Raw genomic sequence first — 13,745 nt, 5'->3', positions numbered from 1 at the left:
ATGACAAAAGGAAATATCATCAGTGTCCCTTTATCCTACATTTCATCTATACCTTCCAGCTTCCAAAACATGTGTCCTGCCTGGGCTTCTCTCAGCAAGACCAGCAGCAGAGTGGCAAAGGCTATGCCCAGCATGGCGTGGCAAAGACACTGAAAGGTCAAGCCAAGGGCAGGCTATGGATCTACAAGTAAACTGCTTCTTGAGAATATTAGGAAGTCCAAAGGAGTGAAGGTGAGAATTTTGTTGACAAAATCCATATAGTTCATATAGGTGAGGATTAATCTCAATTGTTAACTTACGGTTAAAAAATACCTAGATTAGGAGAGCACACTTCTGGATATGTCCATGACGGTTTCCAGATAAAATTAATTATGAGGGAATACTGCATATGAATGGCAGCATTCACTTCCTGGGACCCAGAACCCATGAAAGAGGAAATAGGAAGAAACTTGCTCTCACAGTCATATACTCTGTGCTTCCTAGCCACCATGCTGTGCTCTTCTTTTTTAAATTCTTAAGTGACTTTATAATCACCTTCAAAATCATGATGTGATAGTTATTAACATGATATGCATTTTATACATATGAAAGCACTGAAACGAAGCACATGTTACTCATATCATATTCCATTTTTGTTTTTTTATTGGATTTTTTTATTTATTTACATTTCAAATGTTATCCCCTTTCCCAGCTTCCCGTCCATAAAACTCCTATCCCATCCCCCATCCACTTTCTTGTATGAGGGTATTCCCCCACACATCCACCCACCCTTTCCCACCTCCCCGCCCTATCATTCCCCTACACTGGGGGTCCAGCCTTGGCATGACCAAGGGCTTCTCCTCCCATTGGTGCCCAACAGCCATCCTCTGCTACATATACAGCTGGAACCATGGTTCTGTCCATGTGTACACTTTGGATGGTAATTTAGTCCCTGGGAGCTCTGGTTGGTTGATATTGTTGTTCTTATTGGGTTGCAAACCTCTTCAGCTTCTTCAATCCTTTCTCTAACTTCTCCAATGGGGACCCCATCTCAGTTCAATGGTTGGCTGCAGGCATCTGCCTGTGTATTTGTCATGTTCTGGCAGAGTCTCTCAGGAGACAGCTTTATCGGGCTCCTGTCAGCATGCACTTCTTGGCATCAGCAGTGTTGTCTGGGTTTGGTGACTGTATGTATATGGGCTGGATCCCCAGGTGGGCAGGCTCTGAATAGCCATTCCTTCAGTCTCTGCTCCAAACTTCGTTTCCATATCTCCTCCTATGAATATTTTTGTTTCCCTTTCTAAGAAGGACTGAAGCATCCACACTTTGGTCATCCTTCTTCTTGAGCTTCATGTGGTCTCTAGATTGTATCTAGGGTAATTCGAGCTTTTGGGCTAATATTCACTTATCAGTGAGTGTATACCATGTGTGGTTTTTTTGTGTTGGGTTACCTCACCTCACTCAGGATATATTCTAGTTCCATTCATTTGCCTATGAATTTCATGAAGTCATTGTTTTTAGTAGTTAAATAGTACTCCATTGTGTAGATGTACCACATTTTCTGTATGCCTTCCTCTGTTGAAGGGCATCTGAGTTCTTTCCAGCTTCTGGCTATTATAAATAAGGCTGCTATGAACATAGTGGAGCATGTGTCCTTGTGTATGTTGGAGCATCTTTTAGGTATATGCCCAGGAGTGGTATAGCTGGGTCCTCAGGTAGTACTATGTCCAATTTTCTGAGGAACCTCCAGACTAATTTCCAGAGTAGTTGTAAGAGCTTATAATCCTACCCACAATGGAGAAACATTTCTCTTTTTCCACATCCTCGCCAGCATCTGTTGTCACCTGAGTTTTTTATCTTAGCCATTCTGACTGGTATGAGGTACAATCTCAGGGTTGTTTTGATTTGCATTTCCCTGATGACTAAAGATGTTGAATATTTCTTCAGGTGTTTCTTAGCCATTTGATATTCCTCAGCTGAGAACTTTTCGTTTAGCTCAGTACCCCACTTTTAATAGGGTTATTTGGCTCTCTGGAGTCTAACTTCTTGAGTTCTTTGTATATTTTGGATATCAGCCCTCTATCATGTAGGATTGGTAAAGAACTTTTCCCAATCTGTTGGTTGCTGTTTTGTTCTAATGACAGTGTCCTTTGTCTTACAAGAAGCTTTGCGATTTTATGAGGTCCCATTTGTTGATTCTTGATCTTAGAGCATAAACCATTGGTGTTCTGTTCAGGAAATTTTCCCAAGTGCCCATGTGTTCGAGATGCTTCCCACTTTTCTTCTATTAGTTTGAGTGTATCTGGTTTGATGCGGAGGTCCTTGATCCACTTGGACTTAAGCTTTGTACAGGGTGATAAGAATGGATTGATCTGCATTCTTCTACATGCTGACCTCCAGTTGAACCAGCACCATTTGTTGAAAATGCTATCTTTTTTCCACTGGATGGTTTTGGCTTCTTTGTCAAAGACCAAGTGCACTGCCTACCATGTTAGGATGAAACTCCAAAACTGACACAATAAATCATTTCACCTTTAACTTGTTTTGCTAAAATATTTGCCACAACAAAAATTAACTAGCAAAATGTCTACTCAAGAGACCCCACTTAGTAGTTACTTTTCTCCCCTCAGGGACCAAATAGCTGAAAAGAAGCAACTTAAGGGAGGGAGGTTTGGGTTTGGTTTGTGGTGTGAGGGTTACAGCAGCCCATTGTGGCAGGGAAGCGAGTGGGAGCAGCTTAGGGCTCTGGCAGCAGGAAAATGGAAGTTGCTTGCTCATATGTGAGTGTACCAGAAGACAGAAAAAGGAGTCAGCTGGCTTTTTTCTCTTTCACTTTTTACTTAGCAGAGTCCCAGACTGTGGAATGGTACAGCTTGTATTCAAGATGGGTCTCCCTATCCTTAGTTAGTCCTCTCAAATCCCCTCATGTATACTCAAAGCTGTACCTTGTAAATATCCTACAAGGTTTTTTTTCTTTGGTTGGTGATGGTTGTTGCTGCTGCTGCTGCTGCTGCTGCTGCTGCTGCTGCTGCTGCTGCTGCTGCTGCTGCTGTTGTCTAGACCAGGTCTTGCTTTGCAGTCTTGGCCATCCTGGAACTCCCTACAAGGGTCTTAATTCGGTCAGGTTGAGAATCACAGTTAACCTTCATACCTCAAAATGCAAAGCTGAGGGGTTGGGGATTTAGCTCAGTGGTAGAGCGCTTGCCTAGGAAGCGCAAGGCCCTGGGTTCGGTCCCCAGCTCCAAAAAAAGAACCAAAAAAAATGCAAAGCTGAGAGGACATATAAGAAAAATGCATATCTGTGTAAGAAAGAACAATAAAGTGCAGCGCACAATACTTTACCATAGGAACAGAAAGAATGAGACCAAGCTGTATTACATGTTGAACTGGTATAAACTCAGATGAGCCTTTCTGGTAACAGTTGTAGAACACAGGAGAGAAATACACTGTAGGTATATCCACTTTCCTGCAGAAAAAGATACAGCCCAAAGAAATGCAATCAAAGCTTGTGACAGTCAAAGGAAATAAAAGCCAGGGTCTTGAATAATACCTGGCAGACACAGAAACTCCCAAGACCAACAGAAGCACAGGCTTCCAATATAGGCTTAATTAAGGCTTCTGCTATGTTAAATTCTAGAATTAAATGCAACTCAAGGGAACCGAAAAAAAATGACCACTGGAAATAGAAAACACATCTCAGGGAAGGGGCCTCATTCCTGGAGCAGACTGATTCTGCCCATCAAGCAATCATTGATTGCCTGTACCTCTTCATCTGTGGATAGTCAGCCCTAAACACATGTAAATAAAAGTTAAAAGGTCCCATTAGAGAGAGAGAGAGAGAGAGAGAGAGAGAGAGAGAGAGAGAGAGAGAGAGAGAGAGAGAGAAACAGAGAGAGGCCATGAAATTGAGAGGGAATGAAAGAGACAAGGAAAAGTTGAAGCAGGGGGAGACAGGACAAATGATGCTTAATTGGGTTAACTGTAGTGGGAAGTCTGTGATGAATTGTGCCGAGCTGAGAATTTGAACTAACCATCACATTCCCTATTTGCTTTGACAATATGTTTTCTAGCAGTAATAGGAAACTAAGACAGCCATTGTTTCTGAGGAATGGGGCTGTTGCTATGAAGACCTTTCTCTGTGGCTTTTAAGCCTTGGAATTAATTTATGGAAGGACTGTAGAAGCATTCATTACATAGGTCTGGAGAAGCTGTTGGATGCTAGAAGCTAATTTAACGGGTCATTCTAGTGGGAATTTGGAAGACAGTCATATGGAGAGAAACTCAGATAGCGGAGACCTGGCTCATGAGTTAACACAGGAAACAAGGGCTTTATCGTGAACTGAGATGGGGTCGTTTATGTAGTACTTTAGTCAAGAATCTGGCTACACTCTGCCTGTGTCATGAAAGCTTAAATGGGGTTACATTTGAAGGTGTTGGATGAATATGTTTGGCAGAGGAAATTTCAAAGCAGGATGGTAGTCAGGCTGGTGCCAAAAAGAAAAACAGCTGGAACTGATTGAGATTTTACCACCATTTTATAGAAACTTTCTGCATTACCTTCACAGAATGGGGAAAGTATCCTGAGAGCAAAGCTCTGTCCCTCAAAGGAGGCTCCATTTTACAAACATAGAAAGTCACTTAAGGAAAAAAGTTTAAGCTGAAGAGGTTCCCTGTTCCTCAAAAGCAACTGCCTAGGAAAGTTTCCACAGAGTCGGCACACAGAAGCTGTGTTCCGAGGGGGGCAGGCTACATCTTATGTTGGCAGCGGAATTTGGCACTGCTCTGTAGGGATAAACATACGAATACCTAGGGCAACGTAACATTATGCTCACTTATCAGAACAGTAACATGCTCTCCTCTCGGGCCTATGACTCACCCAGGCATGAGCTTTTGACCAGGTTTACACTACCAGTACCAGACATGAGTTTTCTCCTGTGGAGTGGGCCTCAAATCCAATCAAAGCATGATTGGTTACTCCCATAATAGTCCTCTCAGTATTGAACCAATAGACACATGCTGTGAGGAGATTATTATTGTAGCCCATTGTGTCCTCAGCTGCATGGGACCATTTCCATTGTGTCCCCCATCAGCTTGCACAGAGAGTTAGAATTTAAATGAAGACATGACTTTAGGAAATTCATTTTACATATAGTTGATGTTTAATCTGTGCATGGAATATGTGGCATATTATTGGAACCTTGTAAATAACAAAACAATTTAACCTCAAACACTATTAATACTAAACCAGTATAGTTGTTTGGCTTGTTGCTATGACAAAGAAACTATCAAACCAATTTTAAGAAGGAAGGGTTATGGCAGGAAAGTCAGGGTGGCAAGAGCTTGAAGCAGTGGGTCACATTGGCCCCACGGTCAAGAACAGAGAAGAATAACCACCGGATAGCCAGCACTCTTTCTTCTTTTTACTCAGTCTGGGACCCGCACGGAATGGCACTGGCCACTCTAGATAGTCCCTCTCAGACATGCACAAAGACTTTTCTCATAGGTGATCCTAGATCCCATCAGGTTAACAATATTAAGCACCACAGACCTGAAAGATGCCTTAGTGGGGAAAAGCACTGGCTAGCAAGCCTGATGATCTGAGGTCAAAACCCAAGACCCACTCTTATGTCCACACTCATGCTGTAGTATGCATGCATGTGCACACATGGGTACACACACACACACACACACACACACACACACACACACAAATATAAATTATAAAATCTCTTATTTTAGTGTGAATGTTTTTGCATGCATGTATGTTTATGTACCGTGTGTGTCTGGTGCACACAGAGATCAGAAGAAGGCCTCAGGTCCCCTGGAACTAGAATTAAAGATGACTGAACTACCATATGGGTGCTGAGAATTGAAGCCAGAGCCTCTATGAGAGCAACAAGCACAAAGCTATCTCTCCAGCCCTATAAGCTTAATTTTAAAATGTAAGAAAAAGGGGATGGCACACGGGAGAGATGGCTCAGGGTTCGAAAGTACTTACTACTCTTGTGGAGCACTCATGCGGCAGCTTACAGCCATCTATAATGTCAGTTCCAGGATTCCAACACCTCTGCTCTCCATAGGCACCAGGCATGCATGTGATACACATGCATACATGTGTAAGGGCTAAACACTCATATACATGAAATAACAGTAATTTTTTAATAAAAAAAAACTTTTTTTCTTGTTGCTCATTTAGAGGAATTAGTCCTTCAAGAGAAATTCACAACAGTCCATTCTGAACAATATACATCTCCTGAGTATACCTGGTTAGGATCCAGTATTTCAGATCTTCCATAACATAAATATGAGAAAGTCCTGAATTTTATTTAAAGCTGAAATCTATCTCCTGACAAAATACTTTTTGGTGGCAGGAGACTGGTTAGCTGTGTTTCTGCCCCTACTTGATGCTTTTAGTCCTTCTTACTCACCGTTAGACTGTTTCTTCCTCCTCCAGGATTAAAAGGAGGACAAGTATAAGTCATGACAGGAAGCATCTGCCTGGCACCGCAGTTGCTTCTAGCTACAGCAATATCTACAGTCAGCTCTCAAGCTGCTATTCAAAGCTGACTTCTCGTCCCATCGTATTTCTAAAGACACCCCCATTTTGAAGGGCCTGGGCTCTGTTTGTCTTCCGTTGGTCACTTTTATTTCCTCCTGAAGAAGAGTAAGTCAGATAAGCTGGTCCTCTTTGGGGTTTACTTCACTTTTCTAAGTGGAGCTCTAGAGTGAAAAATGAAGTGACTAGGGATTGTTCTGTTCGCCAGAGCCCACTGCAGCTCCATAATAAACATTTTTTTCCTGCTTTCAGTGTAAATGCTGTTAATACTCAAGATAGGTTTAGCTCTGTCTCTCTCTCTCTCTGCACTTCGAAGTCATAGTGTAAGCCTCTTATCTTCATTTATATATTTAAATTTCATCATACTCATTCATTGCATTACCAAACCATCTTTTGTTTTGTTTTTGAAAAATGGTCTCATTATATAGCTCTAGCTGGCTGAAAACTCATTATGTAGATGAGGATGGCTTTGAACTCAAGAGACCCAACTACCTCTACCTCAAGTGCTGGGATTGAAGACATGGGCATGATCACATGCAGCACAAGCAACCATTTTTAGTACTTGCCCAAATATTTCTACTTTACAATTGAACTTTCTTGTGAAGACCTAAAAGGAGCTTGCCAGTGAATGTCCCAAGTCAAGAAGAGAACACGAAATGAAGTCCACTCTTCTCTCTTAAATGTACCAGGTTTCTGTGTGATGCTTCCTAGGAAAACATAAACAAATGTTTGCTCACCCCAGATCGGGATGAACAAAACTAAATTGGTGAACTGATAAGTTTATCCGGATTACTTAGAGGACCATGAGTGACTCAAAGATAGCTGTATCATCAACGATTCCAGCATGAGTGACAGCTGATGAAATCTCCCTTCCTGGGGCTCCCTACCCAACTTACAGCAGCTCGACCAGAGACATTCTCCCACGCAAGTCTTTTACTGCTGTTGTAACTTGGGGGAAGAGCCTTATAAATCTTGTACTTTCCTGAGCCTCCTGAGTCTTAGGAGCTTCCTCTTAGGAAAAAATGTTTCAATTCAGAGGAAATTGCTATAAAATTGGGGTACCCAATGGGGTCATTTTCCTTGCCATCGCCAAACATTTTGTTGCTAGCACAGCTTTCTCACTGGACAAGACAGTTTTGCCTACATGTCTAGTTCTGACAGCCATCTCTGATATAGCTGCTAAGATTCCCTAGCAGGTCATGTGTTACTCCATAGCTAGAACCCCTTCTCTGATGGGTGTGCCTTCATAGGTTGTCCTATTGAGTGTAGATGTCTTACACGTGAACATAGTGGCTGAGAAGCTTGAAGCCACACATCTATAACAAATGACCAGTACATTAAAAGCAACTAAATTTGGAGTAGAAGTGAAACACAGAGCATAGATAAGTATGAGCAAGACACTGAGTCTCATGTTTTGTCTAGCCAATAAGCTTATCATGGGATTTTTTCATGTAAAGTTACTTGACAGACATTGATACAAGACAAAGTAGGTACATGCAAACGTGTTGAAAGGTAGCTTGGATTTTAATTCTCATTCTCATGTATTATATATGTGGCCTTATGCAAACTAACTTAGCCACTTGATTGAGGGATAAAAGCATTCATTTTCACTCTTTCAAGCGTTAGCTTATTAGAATCAGATTCTGAGGCCCAGAGCAATATGCATTTCTATTATAGGAAGCATATAACAAGGATAATTGCTCAAATAGAATCCCCCAGAGTTACCAACAACCCAGGAGACCAATTTAAATTCCCATGGCTATGGGCTCCAAGGCAAGAAGGAAACCAGTTTTGTGTTTTGAAGTTTAAAAATGGCAACCCTTTTGGGTTTTCATTTTAATTTGGGTTTTCCTTTTGGGAAATATAATGCAGCCCAGGGAAATCCATATAGGTGAGTATCCAGAAGGTAAGAACCCAATTTAGGAAAAGAACGAATCCATAAAATCCTCGGCAGCAATTTTGTTATAGATGCATGACTTCATGTGTCTAGCCAGCATAGGCAAGGGCAAGACATCCATACTCAACAGGATGACTTATGAGGCACATCCATCAAAGAAGAGGATCTACCCACTGAGAAACACATGACCTGCTAGGGCCCTTGATTGTTATAACGGAGATGGCTAGCAGAACTGGATAGGTAGGAAAAACTGTCTCAGTTAGAAAGCTGTGCTGCCACTAAATTTTAAATTAGTAATTTGGAGATTTTACTCCACTGTTAGATCATTTATTGGACAGCTATGTCCATCATGTCTCTTTTCAGTGAAAGCCTTGCTCCCACCAATTTAGACAGCACCCTCAAGCTAGACTTGACCTATTTGTATTGCAAAACCTTATGTAAGCTGCATTACAGGGACCCAGAACCCCAGTCCTGAGTGGGTCAACCAATGGCTGAGACAGGGTCCAAGCTCACACTCTGAAGTAAAACAATGCATGACATAACTCTGGCCGCTGGAGAGGGAAGCTTCTTCCCACTTACAGTTGGAGCTATTGGTGACAGTAGAGATGGCTCCCTGGTAAAGAGCACTGGTAGCTCTTCCAAAAAACCAGGGTTTCATTCCCAGCACCCACATGGTGTCTCACAACTGTCTGTAACTCCAATTCCAGATCCAGTACCCTCTTCTGAACTCCACAAGCACAGCATACACATGGTACATAGTCATAAATTCAGATGAGGCCTAATTTGAGCATATGAGACCTCAAAACCTGCCGGTGGCACACTTCCTCCAACAAGGCCACACCTCCTCCAACAAGGCCACACCTCCTAGTAAGTGCCACTCCTTTGGCCTATGGGCCAAGTGTTCAAACACATTTGTCATACCTATTCAAACCACCACACCTATCTTGTACTAGACATAATTAAAATAGAAGCAGAAAGCATTTTCCTTGGCCTACCTACCTGTTACCCAAGCTCATTTATATCTTTCCAAGGAGATGTAGACCTCTTTATAGGGATTTCCTCAATGTTCTACTATAGCTTCTGTCTAATGCTTAAACTATGGCCCTCATGAGCACTTGGGAGGATGCAGTTGGTCCTCTTCCCTACATAAACAGGTAAAATCCATTGCCCACAAATAACAAAACCTAAAAAATAGCTTTTGAAAGGCATTTTTATCTCACATGACATGAAATCCAAATGAGGTTGTGGATTAGCTAGTTAATTCACCACAGATGCAGAATCTCTCCTTGTAGGGTAGCTTTCTCCACAGTCCAGAACCACATGCAGCCACAGCATCTTGTCCCCGTGTATCCCTTTGTCATGAACAAACTCTGCCTAGAATTTTCTTTAGCCAAAACTACAAAAGACAACCTGCAGGTTTCTATTCCACTCACTGGTGAGGAACATAATTGATATAAGGAAGTGCACCTTAAAATGTGTCTCCACGTAGGCTGACAGAAAGAGTCAGAGAAAGGGGAGAATCAGGGCTTTGCAGAGGGGAAGGAAGAGAACAGAAGATGAATAAGCATATTGATGTCTACTCATCTGTCTTGATGTTAAAATTAACATCTTTTAGGACCACAAGTGAAGCAGACTCAGATTTTGCTGAAACAAAGGTTATATTCATCTCTCCATGTCTCTTAGCATGTGCAAGTCCTACCAACTTTCCAATCAAATGGACAAAAAAATATCGCAATATTTCTAAAAATGTATCCCTAATACTCTAAGAATATAATACTTAAAAGGAGTATAGTCATACAGGATTGGACAGAGTTAAACATTTTCTTTTTCTTGTCATTTATATAGTGAAGGTCTCTTAGGAGTTCTACCATTAAATAACATAATGAGTAAATAGGATCAAATGATCTGTTTCAAATCTAGATTCTATCATTTTCCAGCTGTGCAGGCTCCATAAACCTGTTTCTCACTTGGGAAAAGGGGAACTTAATGATACTTACTACTTACTTGGGGTCACTACAAGATGTGTATGAGCTCTCCATGAGAGTGCTTTGTACATTCATATTTACTAGGTATCTACTGAGATCCCAAGCATCCTGGAGATAAAATATGACAGTAGACAGAGAAGACTAATGATAAACAGAGCAGAAGCAAGTTGAACCATTTCTGACTGTGATGAATACTGTGGGGGAATGTAGCATAATGCTGTAGACCATGACTAAGATGGTCTAGATGGGAATCATAGAAGGAAATTTCTAATAAAGAAATTTGACCCTGACCTGAATGAGTGAAGCTGAGATCAGCCATTCATTTATTCACTTATCAAACAAATGTATATTAAACATTCTCTATGTTCTAGACACTGGAAATAAATAAGTTCTGAAAATAGATGGTGTGATGATTTGCATATGCTCATACCAGGGAGTGGCAGTATTAGGAGGTGTGGCCTTGTTGGAGGAAGTGTGTCACTGTGGGGGTGGGCTTGGAGACCCTCCTCTTAGCTGCCTGAGGATGACCAGTCTGTTTCTGGCTTCCTTCCGATAAAGATATAGAACTCTCAGCTCCTGCACCATGCCTGTCTGGATGCTACCATGCTCCCACTTTGATGATAATGGATTAAACCTCTGAACCTGTAAGTCAGCCCCAATTAAATGTTGTCATTTATAAGACCTGCCTTGGTCGTGGAGTCTGTTCACAGCAGTAAAACTCAAATTAAGATAGACAGTATTTAAACTTAGATCCATCCAGCTTCTAAGCCTGGGCTCCTTTTACTATTCATGGTATACCCAAGATCTAACAGGTCTGTCAGGAATTACTTTTTTCTCTATAGATGGATGAAAGCATTAAGAATAGAAATCTAAAGTAATGAAGCAATCTAAAGATTAATGAAGTCAGGAAATCATTCCCCTTTTTGCATGGTTGACACTGGGAGAAGGTGTTCCCACGGTACAGACAAAGCAAAACTGCAGAGGAACTACTCAAGAGACCATACTCTACAGGAAGCAGAAAAGGAGAGAGTAAGAAATGCCTGGCCTCGACAGGAGCCGGATGTAGATCTCTCCTGAGAGACACAGCCAGAATAGAGCAAATACAGAGGCGAATGCCAGCAGCAAACCACTGAACTGAGAACAGGACCCCTGTTGAAGGAATCAAGAGAAAGGATAGGAAGAGCTTGAAGGGGCTCGAGACCTTATATGTACAACAATGCCAAGCAACCAGAGCTTCCAGGGACTAAGCCACTACCCAAAGACTATATATGGACTGACCCTGGACTCTGACCCCATAGGTAGCAATGAATATCCTAGTAAGAGCACCAGTGGAAGGGGAAGCCCTGGGTCCTGCTAAGACTGAACCCCCAGTGAACTAGACTGTTGGGGGGAGGGCGGCAATGGGGGGGAGGATGGGGAGGGAAACACCCATAAAGAAGGGGAGGGGGAGGGGTTAGGGGGATGTTTGCCCAGAAACCGGGGAAGGGAATAACACTGGAAATGTAAATAAGAAATACTCAATAAAAGAAAAAAGAAAGAAAGAAAGAAATGCCTGGCCTCTTTCTTTGGGTTGTTGCTGCTAGGCTCCTCTGGGTACTGTTCACTGCTTTGATGAGTCAAGGACCAAAGGAGAGAGCATGTGGAACTAACAACAGAGAGCAGAGGATAGAAGTCAATCAGAATCAATAGTAGATAGTCACATGAGTATCCTCCCTCAGGTATTGAAATAAAGACCATGGAATGACACAGATGAATGGCAAAGATGCTTAGTAAATTCAAAAGGAAAAGTTGGGAGCAGCCACAGTAGCTAGAGAGCAGAAAACAATGCTAAGTCCGTCAGAAAGGTAGGCCTGTAAATGAATAACAGTAAGTAGGAAATTTATTAAGGCTTAAGTCTGAGTCTCCCACAGTGTTTGGGACACTTGTTCCCCAGCTTGTGGTACTATTTGTGGAACCTTTAGGACATGATTGGCAGAAGTATGTCACCAGGAGTGGGCCTTTGAAGGTTATTACCCAGCCTCTGGTCCTTCTTCCTACCTCTCTCCTTCCTGATCCACCATGATGTGAATAGCCTCAGCCACACTCTTGCTACCCTGAACTAATTGCCATGCATTTCCTATGCTGGTCTGAAACCTAAAACTGTAAGCCAAGACCTCTCTCCCTTATTTTGATTACAGCGATAAAAAATGACTGACAATGTGCATGACAGAAACCATTCTAAGAATTTTCATGCGAAGAAAGAATTCATTCAATCATCTTAAGTCTCTTTATGCCATAGATAAATGGAGTGTCTATAATATACGTGCATGGTATAGAGAGTAATGAAAAACAACCATATGTGTACTAGTAAGGCACAGGAATTGACACATGATTATTTTTGTTTACAGAAAAAAATCATTATTAAAAAATACATGTGAGGGGTTGGGGATTTAGCTCAGTGGTAGAGCGCTTGCCTAGGAAGCGCAAGGCCCTGGGTTCGGTCCCCAGCTCCGGAAAAAAAAGAACCAAAAAAAAAAAAAAATACATGTGCGATCTGACATGTGTTAATCCCACCAGCTGAGGATAAAATCACTGTCACAATTTTTGAGACAATTTTGAAGCAAGTTTTATTAAATACTGACCAGGTCCATACCTAGGATTCACAGAGTATGTCCCCAAAGTACATTACTCAAAGGCTCCTAAAGGCAAAGCCCACAAGGCTATGTACTTTCAAGCGTTGTCCAATCAGTGGCAAGCATACATCCTGACATAGTTCCTACCATTGTATTTCCCATCTATGTGTGGTAAAGCACATCCTGTGCAGATCCCCCACTTTTTTGTAGGTTTTTGTTTGTTTTTAGTTGATTTTCTTTTTGTCTTTAATACAGCCAGATTATTTCTAATGATTACCAAATGGTTTGTATAAAAACAGCATTTTTTTCCTTAAAGCCATAAAATAGCCTCTTTGTTCTACATAGCACAGGTCAAGTGCACTATCATACTGTAGAACTATTTCTGATGATGAACCTATGTGTTGATAGGTCTTGGCCTATTTAGTTTTAACATATACTTTTCCTGGCATGCCAGTAGGTAACCTTTTTGTCCCCTGTTCCAGAGAGGGTGCTGGTGCTGATGGTGGTGGTGGTGATAACCTAACATCACAGCCTGTAGACTTATAAACATCAGCTGTCAATAAAAAACTGATGGTCAATGAACTGAAGCAGGAAATAAGTGGTCGGACACTGGCAGGAAGAGAGGGGATTCTGGGAAATAGTAAGAGATAAAAAAGAGATTTGGTGAGAACCCAGAGAGCCAAGAGAAGATGGGAGACAGACTTAAACCAACAGGT

General features: G+C 41.7%; 1 long non-coding RNA gene across 1 annotated transcript in view; it reads right to left on the bottom strand.

The window, feature by feature from the left end:
* Positions 1-663: 663 nt before the first annotated feature.
* LOC147996939 (uncharacterized) overlaps positions 664-13,745 on the bottom strand; it is a 72,314-nt gene continuing 59,232 nt past the window's right edge. The window contains exons 3-4 of the long non-coding RNA XR_015652373.1: positions 3,322-3,445; positions 664-3,089 (exon numbers count right to left, since the gene is read on the bottom strand). This is a non-coding gene — a long non-coding RNA (uncharacterized LOC147996939). The remainder of the gene's footprint in view (positions 3,090-3,321; positions 3,446-13,745) is intronic.

The sequence above is a fragment of the Rattus norvegicus genome, chromosome 1, assembly GCF_021556685.1.
Source record: "Rattus norvegicus strain SHRSP/BbbUtx chromosome 1, alternate assembly SHRSP_T2T, whole genome shotgun sequence".
NCBI classification, from domain to species: Eukaryota; Metazoa; Chordata; class Mammalia; order Rodentia; family Muridae; genus Rattus; species Rattus norvegicus.
Note: the sequence above shows the minus strand (reverse complement) of the source record. Positions and strands in the feature narration are given on the sequence as shown.